Here is a 13509-nt window from a genome sequence, read left to right as displayed (position 1 = left end):
ACTAAATTGAATGATATTTTTACTTGATGACCGTGGATTAGTCACGAAGCTGCAGGTCAAGTGGAAGGAGGGTAGACAAGGACCACGTTGTGCTCTGTCGTGGGAGGTTATCTGTTTTGCAAATCAGTAGCCAAGCTACTTGTTTTCTGTTTTCTAGGAAAATCAGACAGCGACAGTCTGCAGTGAAAATGGAATCGGACACCGACTCCATTGTGGTCACAAACCAGCTCTGCATATTGTGTACAGAGGAGCAGAGATCTGAGCCGTAGCCGTCACTCGCAGGGCATCACCATGGCCCCGGGGAGCGGCATTGCCATGGTGTGGTTTGTTGTTCTTAATTATTGGTTCCAGGAATAATGATGATGCTGGTGGTGACATTGTCAATAGTTCCAGCCCTGAACTAATTACTGGGTCAGTGTGATAGATCCAGCTTACGTTGTGTTATGATATCACAGCTTTTATCAAGAGGGATTTTCAAAAACCCATCTGCCTGACTGCAGCTTTAAAGAAATCAAACTGTATTATTCACCAACCAATAGAAAGCCTGCATCGAGACCCCAAAAAAGACAAAACTCCACAGTTTACGCATTTCAGGCTCACATATAGGGCCATACTGGCCTGAAACGCGTAGACTCAATTGAATTTTGTCCTATTTTTTGGGTGTAATAGCTCTAGTTTAAGAAGCTGCATTTTTTTAAATTTTTTATTATTCCTGGTTGCTGCCTTTCTACTGGTCTTTCATTTATGCTGAAATCTGCAGTACACATCCTCCATACGGGGTATGCTGACACTTGTCTCTCTTCCACAAATGTGCTCTTTTCACCTTTCTCAAGTTCAGCACGGAGTCTCTGCCGATGCTACCGATCAATGTCTGTAACTGTCTGCAGCGCTGATGTCATATCAAGAGCGCTGCAGCCAGTATCTGAGCTCAGCTGCTCAAGCCGTCAAGTTGACAACACGAATTACTGAGCTCAATGATTGGCTGCAGTGCTGTCGACGTGACATTAGAGCTGCAGATGATAACAGACTTTGAATGAAGCGCTGGAGACTCGGAGTTGAATCTAGTTGGGAGACAGTTTTCTAAAACCAGAAAAAAACATTTTCAAGAGATCTGTCATTTACCATAAATGTATACATTTTTTTACCTGGTGTAAATGCCTGCCATTCTCCTGAATCCGGCGATATTTTCCTTTCATTCCTGCGTTTCTCGGTTCCTGAGATATGGCTCCTTATTTCATTTTCTAGATATAGTGTTGTTAGCCAAGTGGGTGAGGTCTTCAAAACTTGAAGACAACACCCACTTGGCTAACAAGCCCAGATTTACATAAAGGGAAGAGGGGGCCATCTCTCAGGAACGGAGAAGAACAAGCGTCAAAGAAAAACATCGCCGGGTTCAGGAGAACTGCGGTATTTGCATATATTTATGGCAAGTGACAGGTCCACCTCTCCTCAAAACCTAACATTTCAGAAGTGACTGAATTAAGCCCCAATGTCGGTCATTTCAGCTCAGGAAGATATGAGGAGCCCATCTGCATCTATTTCAAGTGTTTATTTCTATTAATGGTGATGATTATGGCTTACAGCCAATGAAAACCAAAAAGTCATTATCTTAGTAAATTAGAAAACTCTATAACACCAGCTTGAAAAATGATTGTAAAATCCGAAATGTTGGCCTACTGAAATGTATGATCAGTAAATGCATTCAGTACTTGGTCGAGGCTCCTTTTGCATCAATTATTGCAGCAATGTGGCATGGCATGGAGACGATCAGCCTGTGGCACTGCTGAGGTGTTATGGAAGCCCAGGTTGCTTTGATAGCAGCTTTTTGGCAGTGTGGACAGGTGCCAAGTCCTGCTGGAGCATGACATTTCCATCTCCAAAAAGCTTGTCATCAGAGGGAAGCATGAAGTGCTCTACAATTTCCTGGTAGACGGCTGCGCTGACTTTGGTCTTGATAAAACACAGTGGACCTACATCAGCAGATGACATGGCTCCACAAACCATAACTGATTGTGGAAACTTCACACTAGACCTCCAGCAGCTTGGATTGTGGCCTCTCCACTCTTCCTCTAGACTCTGGGACCTTGATTTCCAAATGAAATGCAAAATTTACCTTAATCTGAAAACAACACCTTGGACCACTGACAACAGTCCAGTCCTTTTTCTCCTTGGCCCAGGTAAGACGCTTCTGGCATTGTCTATTGGTCATGAGTGGCTTGACGCAAGGAATGCGACACTTGTAGCCCATGTCCTGGATATGGCTATGTGTGGTGGCTCTTGAAGCAATGACTCCAGCAGCAGCCCACTGCTTGTGAATCTCCCACAAATGAATGGCCTTTTTGAATGGCCTTTTCTTAACAATCCTTTCAAGGCTGCGGTTATCCCAGTTGCTTGTGCACCTTTTTCCCTTTTTCTACCACACTTTTCCCTTCCACACAACTTTCCATTAGTATGCTTAGATACAGCACTCTGTGAACAGCCAGCTTCTTTAGCAATGACATTTTGTGGCTTACCCTCCTTGTGGAGTGTGTCAATGACTGCCTTCTGGACATCTGTCAAGTCAGCAGTCTTCCCCATGATTGTGGAGCTACTGAAACAGACTAAGGGACCTTTGTAAACGCTTAGGAAGCCTTTGCAGGTGTTTTTTTGTCAATGATTCTAATTTACTGAGATAATGACTTTTGGGTTTTCATTGGCTGTAAGCCATGTGAGGTAGCGCTGTCATTCAGGGTTGGGGGACACTCGCTTGCAGCGATAAAAAACACATCCGGCACAGGATTTTCCAACAAATCATAGTCTATGAGGTTTATTCATCCTTCATAAACCTCCAGCAGCAATATACACAGCATTACAGGAGAGCGTCCATTATACAGGCTATTTAGCCCCAGGGTTATCTCACCCACGTCAGGGTTCCCATATGGCTGTTTCTCCAGGCCGCAGAAGTCCACTCACTCCTCAGGGACTCTCAGATACTGGCCGCCATTACACACACAGCCGCTCCACAGGCTGCTGTTAGTGAGGAGATCCTTCTCCTCACGGGACCTTCCAAACTGGACCAATCAGGTCCCAGCATTCACTCCATGTGACCTAACCTGGCCACATTATATGGTCCATAGCCACGCCCACCGGGTCACATGACTATGACCTCACCACAGGTCCTTCACACAGACATATATACTTTACAATAGCATTCATAAACATACATATGTCTCTATCTCAAGGTCACCCACCTTGAGATACATAATGGCTCTTCAACCACTCACACTCTTGGGACATCCACACAGCGCCCCCTCGTGGACACAGTGGTCATTACACCACAGCCATAATCCTCAATATTAACAGAAATAAATTTGTGAAATAGATCACTCTGTGTGTAATGGCTCTATATAATATGAGTTTCACTTTTTGCATTGAAGAGCTGAAATAAATTAACTTTTTGATGATATTTCTAATTTTGTGAGAAGCACCTGTACTCCCTCTCAGACTCCTTGACCCTTGAACAAATCTTTACTTTTCCCTGAGGAACCCCATTAAACGCCTTATGGTTACTTGTGGGAATCCCACCAATGGATGATGTTCTTCTGAATATTTAGTGGTAAACGCTGGGATTGTAGAGTCTTTCTTTAGGGTCCAATCACTTGCCTGGAAGACCCTGCAGAAGATCTCTGCATTTTACTCCATCGATTGCTCAAAGGGACACATGACCCGCTCCCAGTCATTTCCACAACCTGTACGAAGTCTACCATGACTTGCACTCCTCTAAGTTCAGACTAGTGGGTCGCCCCTCACACCCAGGGCAGCGGGGTATTCGGTACCGGGCCGGTGTCAGGGGGATGTGTCACCGCAGCGGTGACCCGGTCCGTGGCCCTGGGCGACCAATATCAATGGCGGTGATGTCAATAGTGTTATAGCTTAGTTGAATAGTTTGTGACGCCACCCGTGCTGTTTGGCAAGTAAGATGTTGAGCCAACGCTGCATGCAGATCCACTGGGACTGATAGTGTGGTGCAGCAAAGATGGTGTAGCTCCCCACAGGTGGCGCTGTGGTCCCAGGGCAGTGTGGGTGCAATGGATGAGGAGAGGCACAGTATGGTATAGATGCTGGTACCCAGATGTAGCGGTGCTGAAGGTGTTAGCGACGAATGAATGGAGGACACCAGGGTTTGTAGTTTCAAAGCTTTACTCACAGTTCGTGGTACCCACTGGTGCCCGCCCCTGTGCCGTGTCCTCCGGGGTAGAGACTCAATCAACCTCCCAGGCAAGTCAGGGTTCTCCTCTCCAACACTCCGCCAACATGTGCCTTTCCTGAACGACTCCTCTATCGTGCCTTTTAATGTGAAGAGCTCCAGTACCGTAGTTCTCTGGAATTCCTCCTGTCAAATGTTCCTAGAACCTTACTTGTATGAGAGACAGATGTGGCCTCTATCGGGGACTCCTCTTAGAGTCCTGGCTCGCAAATCGGTTGCTGTTGTGTCCCAAGTCTTGGATGGGAGTAGTGCATTTACAGCCAACTACTCCACCGGTGTCTGCTGCAGAACCATAAGTGTCCATACAACCTCGGGGACCGGGCCCCGGCCTTGCACTGAGAACCTATAGGCAGGGTTCCTCTTCCAACCCACAACTCCTCTCTGTTCTCCTACTCCTTCGTTCCGCACTGTTCCTTCTCCCTCTTATGGAACCTTTGTTGCAGGTCTACGTCTTTCTCCTTCTCTTCTCTTTCCCGTGCCAGCTGGCTCAGATCACTGAGGCAGCTGCAGCACTCTTTCTAAACTGAATTCAAACGGAACTCAAAACTAACTTCAGAACTGAACTCCTCTCGCCTGACCTCTCGTCAGACTGACCTACAATTCTCTACTTCCCCCTCTTTTATACTAACTCCACCCACCTCCCAGCACATCTCGTGTTACAAAGCAGGGTTCCACGAAGGGTGCGCTGCTACCCCCAGCCTGAAGCTGCTAGGCGGACCTACTGAACTATCCTGTGTGTGGTTTGCAGGTGTTGGAGTGTGGAAAGGAGTTCCCAACTTACCTAGTTGGTGGGGCACTACACCTTAGGAGAAGGTGCAGTACCTCTGTGGCGACTGAGCCTCAGGGGCGCCACACTAGCTGTAGGTATCCTCTGACATTCAGGATTGCTTACAGATAGGAGTTGGGTTATACTAATCCCTCAATCCTTTGCACTATTGAGCCCTCTTCTATAATAAAAGGCTTCCCCAGAAACAAGCGAAGTCCAGTTGAGACCTCCAGTGGTCAGTTTTGTATTGTGGAGGAACCTAGTAGTAAGTGTTTCATTTCCCTACAGTGCCCCGACAGGAGAAACAAAGTATTGCACCTTTCCCATTGAAATCAATAGGCTGTACATTGATTTTCCCACAGTGAGGTTATCTGTTATACCCATCAGGTGTCGGTGTATTGTCTCATGGCCGATCTTGGGGCTTGAACTTCATCGCTTATCTCCAGGCAAACATTGTTATAAGAGAGACACTCTGCGATCCCACCAGGCCATCCACACAAATTTCAAGGTTTCCTAATCTATGATCAAGGCTCATTAATTTTTGTGATTCGGTCCCATTGAGCATGCTAGAGGAATTCATATAGAATAGTGGGCGCCTTCTGTTGGCAGCTTAGGAATTTCTTAAGAGCGCAATTAAATGAGCCTTTTTAAAGTAAGGGGCAATTTGAAAGGGACCCCAGTAGATCTCTTTCCTGTCACCTTTTGGGGTTTTCATTATAATACATTTTACAAAATCACATCTGTGGGCTGTAGTTCTCGTACATTACTGCCTTGCAGAGCTTTTCTCTGTTAACACCTTGCAATACTGATAACCATGAAGTGCATGCACCCCTCCAATACCAGTAGCCGTGCAGAGCATTGCTCCACCATCCATCCCTCCAGTACCAGTAGCCATGCAGAGCATTGCTCCACCATCCATCCCTCCAGTACCAGTAGCCATGCAGAGCATTGCTCCACCATCCATCCCTCCAGTACCAGTAGCCATGCAGAGCATTGCTCCACCATCCATCCCTCCAATACCAGTAGCCATGCAGAGCATTGCTCCACCATCCATCCACCCTTCCAATACTGATAGCCGTGCAGAGTATTGCTCTAACATCCACCCCTCCAACACTGATAGCCGCGCAGAGCATGGCTCTAACATCCACTCCTCCAATACTGATAGCCGCGCAGAGCATTGCGCTATAAGCCACCCCTCCAATACTGATAGCCGTGCAGAGCATGGCTCTAACATCCACCCCTCCAATACTGATAGCCGTGCAGAGCATTGCTCTATAATCCACCCCTCCAATACTGATAGCCGTGCAGAGCATGGCTCTAACATCCACCCCTCCAATACTGATAGCCGTGCAGAGCATTGCTCTATCATCCACCCCTCCAACACTGATAGCCGCGCAGAGCATGGCTCTATAATCCACCCCTCCAATACCGATAGCCGCGCAGAGCATTGCTCTATAATCCACCCCTCCAATACCGATAGAGCAATGCTCTGCACGGCTATCATCCACCCCTCCAATACTGATAGCCGCGCAGAGCATTGCTCTATTCATCCTGCAGAGCATTGCTGCTGCACACTCGCTGTTAAGCATAACCCTATATATGCCCCCAACACCCAAGTCCTTCCATGTGTCCTGGCAGGAGGCTCAAGGCTTATGAGCTCGGGGTATGAAGAAAGACTCAAGGAGTTAGGAAGGTGCAAGGTGAGAAAACTCCTGAGGCAGGTGAAGTAATAAAGGGGACGTAGGGGCAGGTTACTTTTGACGACCAGGAGAGGAACATGCATCTATATTTGGCATTTTCACGAGCTGTAATATTACTCCGTGCTTTTGTTCTTGGTGACGGTAATGTCCCACACCCACATTATACAGATTGTGCAAACACGGAAATGTAGATTTAGCCTTTATCTCGTTGACAAAGGCTGAAATGAAGAGTGTGTCCGGTGGGGCGGTGGCGAGGATGGCGGACAATGAGGGAACTAAAATATCTGAAAACCTCACTATAATTACTGTATAAGAACAAAAACTTTGAAAGTGAAGATTTCAGTATTTTTCTGGTGGAATCGGACAATTCTGAAACTTGACCCCTCCCATGTTTGGTGTAACTTTTACACATGTATTTGATGTTATAATCCATTATGTAAATCATGGGAAATCTGCAATGATGGCCATTAGAGACGGTGCGCCATTCGCAGGACCCAGTACATTGGTCACGAACATAATCTGGGGCTGCTGAAGAGGAGCCCTGAGAATCGCCTCTTACGTGACAGTGGGGCGCCCTCACATCCAGGGCTGTGGGGTACTCGGTACCGGTCCCGATGAACCTCGATGGGAGATGTCACGGTAGCTGGGACCCGGCCCGTGGCCCTGGGCGCCCATTGTAAATGTTCAGTGTGAATGAATAAGTCGTGACGCCACCTGTGGTGTTCGGCAATGAAGATGTTAAGCCGACGCTGCAGACAGATCCTCTGGGACAGATGGTGTGGTGCAGCAGTGATGTTATAGCCCTCCACAGGCAGGGCTGTAGTCCCAGGGCAGAGTAGGTGAAGTGACACTTAGATGGTGTAGTGTCGGGCGCAGGGAATGTAGCCGTGCTGGGCAGGTGGACGCAGGAATAAATGGAGGACACCAGGACATGTAGTTCCAAAGCTTTACTCAGTCTGTTGTGGCACAAGAGCCCGCATCAGTGCCGTGTCCTCCGGTTCAGGAGCTCAGCCAACTTCCAGGCAGGATGAAGTACTCCTTTCCAACACTCCGTCAACATATGTGCCTTTTCTGAACATCTCCATTTGCGCCTAAAGTGAAGTACTCTCAGTACTGAGTTACACTGGAGTTCCTCCTGTCAGATGTTCCTATGAACTCTACTTGTACGGTAGACAGCTGCTGCCTGCTTCGGGGACTCCTTACTCCTAGTCCCGGCTCACTATCATTGCTGTTGTGCCCCCAAGTCTTGTGTGGGAATAAAGTGGTCACTACTTCTATTCCTCCGGTGTCTGCTGCAGGACCGTTAGTATCCATTCAACCTCGGGGACCGGACCCCGGCCTTGCGCTGTGCATTTGAGAAGCGTTCTCCTCCAACCCTAATCCTTAGTCCTCCTCTCCTTACGTTCTGTGCTAATCCTTCTTTCTGATGGAGAGAGTTAGGTTTTCCTTTAATGTCTCTTTCCTGTGCCAGCGGAGTCAGGTCACTGAGGTCGGCTGCAGCACTTCCTTCATCCTTCCCACTCAGGGGATCTTCCTTCACAAACTCTCCTCTTCAGAGTCCTGTGACTAACTGTCTGTCTCCTATCCTCTTCCCGCTCTTTTGATGCAAACTAAATTCCACCCACCTCCCAGCACTCTTCGTGTTCCAAGCAGGGAGCCACCAAAGGGTGCTTTGCTACACTACTATGTTGTGTGGGATGCAGGAGTTGGAGTGTGGTCAGGTGTCTCCACCTTACCTGGAAGGTGGGGTACCACACCTTAGGAGGAGGTGCAGTACCTCTGTGGCGACTGAACCCTCAGGGGCACCACATACCCCCCCGTTAAACACAGCACGTCCGCGAGCTGCAAGAAAACAAAGTTGACAAAATACAGGAGCATACAAACATTTTTGTAATGCTTAGTAAACAATTCTTTTCTAATCTTCTCAATATGAGAGGCACTGTTTCTTGAACGTTGCAAACAATTTTAACTACCTATCTATGTTTTAATACAGTACCTAATTCAAAAGTGCTATTGGCAGTAACTCACTACCACTTTAAGTATTCTTCATCAACACATTTCTTCTTCATCTCTTCTTTCACATTTTCTACTTCCTATTATTAACTTTAAGTGATAACCGCTGATGCCTGGTTCATCGCCTACATCTTTCAAATCTTTATTCTTTATTCTTGCATCTCTTTATTGAAGCATTAATCTAAACTCTGCAAAACATTCACTATTTACTTTCTCTATCAAAAATGCTAAACATCATTAATAAGTGCAATATAGACATTGATCCAGCCAAGATGTGTTGAAATGTCCTTATTCTTAGTGAGGTAGTCCTTATTCTTAAAAGAGCTATGTAAAACCAAGAGAGGGCACCTAAAGAGGTGCAACTATATACATTAAAGTTCCGGATCATTCAGTGTCCATGATCTCCACAGTTCAGAATGAAAAACGCTGCCAATAAAACTGGGCAACAAAACTGGACCAACAGGGAAAACATCGTGATAACCAAAAGAAATAGAAAAATAGAAAAAATAGGCGCAATGGTGCAAATACCCTCCTGGGTAACAGAGTTAGTTGCTTGGTATGTTCTTTAATGTTGGTGTTCCCCTCCTGGGGTACTGGAAGCTGTTGACTTTGGCTGCTGCTTCCAGGGAAGAACTTCTGGACAACCTTTTCCTGTTGACTGTTTCTCAAAGGACGAGGTGGTGGCAGCTGTTGCAATTGCTGCCTGAGGTACAGCGGGTGTAGTTACCTGTACCATGGAGTGGGCGACAGGGGTAGATGTTGCCTGCCTGGCGTTGGTAGGTTTGATCACTACTGTAGGAGGCATTCCTGCTGGGGGTACATAAGCCTTCTCCTTTTTATAGGCTGCAATAAAATCCTCAAGGATGTGGCGGATGTTCATGGCGTACCAACCTCTTAACCCTTCATGCCGGGTGAAGGTCACATATTCCCCTGGTTGCAGATCTCTAGCAGGGTGTCCCTTCCTCAGGTGTGACTCCACATCTCTCCTGCTGAAGAACAAGTCACTGATCCTCTTGGGGTCTGCAATGAACCCAAACCCCCGCTCATGGTTCACATTGAGGACCTGTCCCCATCCAGCTGAGTCCCGGGGACCGTAGTGACCAGTACGGACTTTTCCCTTCCGGTCCAGATCAGGGCCCTGCACAGCCTGTCTCCGCTGCTCCCTCTCCCTCTGTTCGACTGCCAGCTGGCGGATGATCGCTTGGCATCGGGCCTCTGTCTCTTCCCGCTCCTCCCGGGTCCGGCTTCTACCCACAGTGGACAAGGGCACTATCGCTAGGGGTTCAGGCGTTACCCCACAGGAATCAGAGTTCCGGTCCCAGACAAGGTCCAGCACGACCTGTCCTGATGCTGCCACGGGTGTACACCCCAGGGCCTTCCCAGGTGCAGGGAGAGCAGACGTACCTGGGGCCTCCTGGCGGTGTTCCGGCTCCGGTGCAGGCTTGAGACGGTGGGCAGCTGCAGGGGTATCCACAGGGGTAGTCTGTCCGGATGTCAGCGGTGGTGGAGCAGATGGCGGCTCCAGGTCCGCAGGGGTCTCCGGTGGGACCTGCGCAGCGCGTCAGGTCCAGGCGGGAGCTCTACCTCTTCCTCCACTTCGGCTCCCAGGCCCTCGGACAACTCCTCCTGGCAGGCCTCACCCGGCGGCGATGACAGAGGGGAGCTGGTGATAGGCGCTGCCGGTGGTTTTGCAGCAGCTGCGGGCTCCACAGGGTTTGCCTGGAGGAGATCTGATGCAGCAGTGGCGGGTACCGGTGACTGGGGTACCGCGGATGGTGGCCCCTCCTGGGCGTGCTGCCCGTTCATCCTCCATAACGCCTCCTGCCTTAGTCACAGACGGGTGATCAGCTGGGCTATCTCATCCTCCAGCTGCTGTCGATTCATTCCAGAAGCCAGATCGGAGCCTTCAGCCATTGCGCCTGGGAGATTCATCTCAACCTCCCTTCATTCTTCAGGCCTCCTCTCTCCTTCCATCATGGCGTTCTCTCCTTCTTCTTCTTCCTGTCTCGACTCTCTTCCTGCCACCGGCTCTCGCTCCTCCTTCTGGGGGGCGGCGTCTTCTTCCTACTCCTCCGTACCAGGCCAGTATACGAACCCCTCGAGGGGGTGGGCCATGTTGCAGTTGCATAGATGTTCAGGCAGGGGAGGCCCAGGACAGTTCGCGGTCTTTTCTTAGGACCACCCATATTGTCACGCCCTTCTTCTCCGCGCCGGCGGCCATTTTTAGCGGTCATTTTACAGTCTATCAAATTGGGTCTTTTGCACAGTTCCACTAATTTTTCAGTCCAATAAACCGTAGGCACACAGAACTCGGTGGCACCGGGCTTCGTCATCCTGTTCGTGACGCCAAGTTGGGGCGCCCTCACACCCAGGGCTGTGGGGTACTCGTTACCGGTCCCGATGAACCTCGATGGGAGATGTCAAGGTAGCTGGGACCCGGCCCGTGGCCCTGGGCGCCCATTGTAAATGTTCTGTGTGAATGAATAAGTCGGGACGCCACCTGTGGTGTTCGGCAATGAAGATGTTAAGCCGACGCTGCAGACAGATCCTCTGGGACAGATGGTGTGGTGCAGCAGTGATGTTATAGCCCTCCACAGGCAGGGCTGTAGTCCCAGGGCAGAGTAGATGAAGTGACACTTAGATGGTGTAGTGTCGGGCGCAGGGAATGTAGCCGTGCTGGGCAGGTGGACGCAGGAATAAATTGAGGACACCAGGGCATGTAGTTCCAAATCTTTACTCACATTCTGTTGTGGCACTAGAGCCCGCATCCATGATGTGTCCTCCGGGTCAGGCGCTCAGCCAACTTCCAGGCAAGATGAAGTACTCCTTTCCATCACTCCGCCAACATATGTGCCTTTTCTGAACGTCTCCCTTTGCGCCTAAAGTGAAGTACTCTCAGTACTGAGTTACACTGGAGTTCCTCCTGTCAGATGGTCCTATGAACTCTACTTGTACGGCAGACAGCTGTAGCCTGCTTCGGGGACTCCTTGCTACTTAGTCCCGGCTCACTATCGTTGCTGTTGTGCCCCCAAGTCTTGTGTGGGAATAAAGTGGTCACTACTTCTATTCCTCCGGTGTCTGCTGCAGGACCGTTAGTATTCATACAACCTCGGGGACCGGACCCCGGCCTTGCGCTGTGCATTTGAGAAGGGTTCTCCTCCAACCCTAATGCTTAGTCCTCCTCTCCTTACGTTCCATGCTAATCCTTCTTTCTGATGGAGAGAGTTAGGTTTTCCTTCAATGTCTCTTTCCTGTGCCAGCGGACCCAGGTCACTGAGGTCGGCTGCAGCACTTCCTTCATCCATCCCATTCAGGGGATCTTCCTTCACAGACTCTCCTCTTCAGAGTCCTGTGACTGTCTCCTATCCTCTTCCCGCTCATTTGATGCAAACTAAACTCCAACCACCTCCCAGCACTCTTCGTGTTCCAAGCAGGGAGCCACCAAAGGGTGCTTTGCTACACTACTATGTTGTGTGGGATGCAGGAGTTGGAGTGTGGTCAGGTGTCTCCACCTTACCTGGATGGTGGGGTACCACACCTCAGGAGGAGGTGCAGTACCTCTGTGGCGACTAAACCCTCAGAGGCGCCACAACAGCATCCACAGTTCCTCTTTGTATTAGTCAGTCTGTATGTCATCATTGCTGTGTGATGCACATGTAATGTCACACCAGGCTGGCTAACCAGAAGAAGAGCCAGCGGAATCCGCTGCTCTAGGGGTAGCAGACTTTTTCCAGCTCGGAGCATCAGTTATGTCAATCTTATTGTTGTATTTTATTAGAGATTTGCTTGCTTGTCAGTTCAGCCTCCGAAATCAATGTTTCCATTCAGTGACAGTAAGCAGAGGAAGATGTGCAGGCTGGATCCTATGCATATACATAAGGCCAGACCCAAGATTTGTAATCAAGGAAAGCGGTCATTATGTTACTCTCATTGGTGTCTCAGGGGCCTCAAGCTATTGTTCTCCCTGTCACTAGTCCAATTGTGTGGATGGGGATAGTAGACCTAGTGGAGTCCTCACCACAGAGGGGTCTCACCTGCAGTCCTAGGTGATATGTTTGGCCTGGGGAACATACCTCCACCAATTCACAGTTGGCTTTGGAGGAAAGGTGTGAACACTTATGCCCATTCTGGGGCTGATCCCAGTAGAGAGAGAACAATAAGTCACATGTTTAGTGAGTTGGTGCAGTGACGTCAAGGGGCGAGGATCTAATGCTGAGGTCCTGGTTCCCATTTATGGATGTCCTATGGAGTTGAGAGATTGGTTGCCTAGCTAGCATGGTTGTCCCTGCTACGATCGTAGGATCTGTTGTCTGGATTTAATGAACTATCTTAAAGACTGTTGCTGCTGGCTGGCGTTGGATACATGTGCTACGGTCTTATCTGTCATCTGGAGGAGAGTGGGCTGTGACTACAGACTATACTGGCAGGAGATTCAAAAGCTGTGGGACAACCAAAAGTATCACCTGGAATTACCTGCTCCTCGGTGGGGATCTTGTCAACAAAGAGGCAATATATTTTGGCCATCTACCCAGAGTTGTTTTAAAACCATGGACGAAAGGAAAAAAAAAAAATGCAGCATTAACCTGTCTGTGATTATTACAACTCACAACCTCCGATCTTCACAGTGGATATGAGCCTAAAGACATTGACCCCTTAAACATTTTTGTCAAAAACGGGCACAACACCATGTGCGCATCAATCACACAGTGTCCATCTTCAGGACCGCTGTGAGGCTGGTGGAGGCCCTGTGGTAATTTGTTCAATTTGCCTGACCTTCGACACTA

The 13509-nt window shown here is 48.9% G+C and overlaps 1 protein-coding gene across 3 annotated transcripts in view; it reads left to right on the top strand.

Moving 5' to 3' along the window:
- Positions 1–13509, top strand: part of SLC44A4 (solute carrier family 44 member 4) — a 91308-nt gene that overhangs the window by 23223 nt on the left and 54576 nt on the right. The window lies entirely within an intron of this gene.

The sequence above is a fragment of the Dendrobates tinctorius genome, unplaced genomic scaffold (genome assembly GCF_039654945.1).
Source record: "Dendrobates tinctorius isolate UK_male_01 unplaced genomic scaffold, ASM3965494v1 ptg000158l, whole genome shotgun sequence".
NCBI classification, from domain to species: domain Eukaryota; kingdom Metazoa; phylum Chordata; class Amphibia; order Anura; family Dendrobatidae; genus Dendrobates; species Dendrobates tinctorius.
The sequence above is the reverse complement of the archived record's forward strand: the minus strand, read 5'-3'. Positions and strand labels throughout refer to the sequence as shown.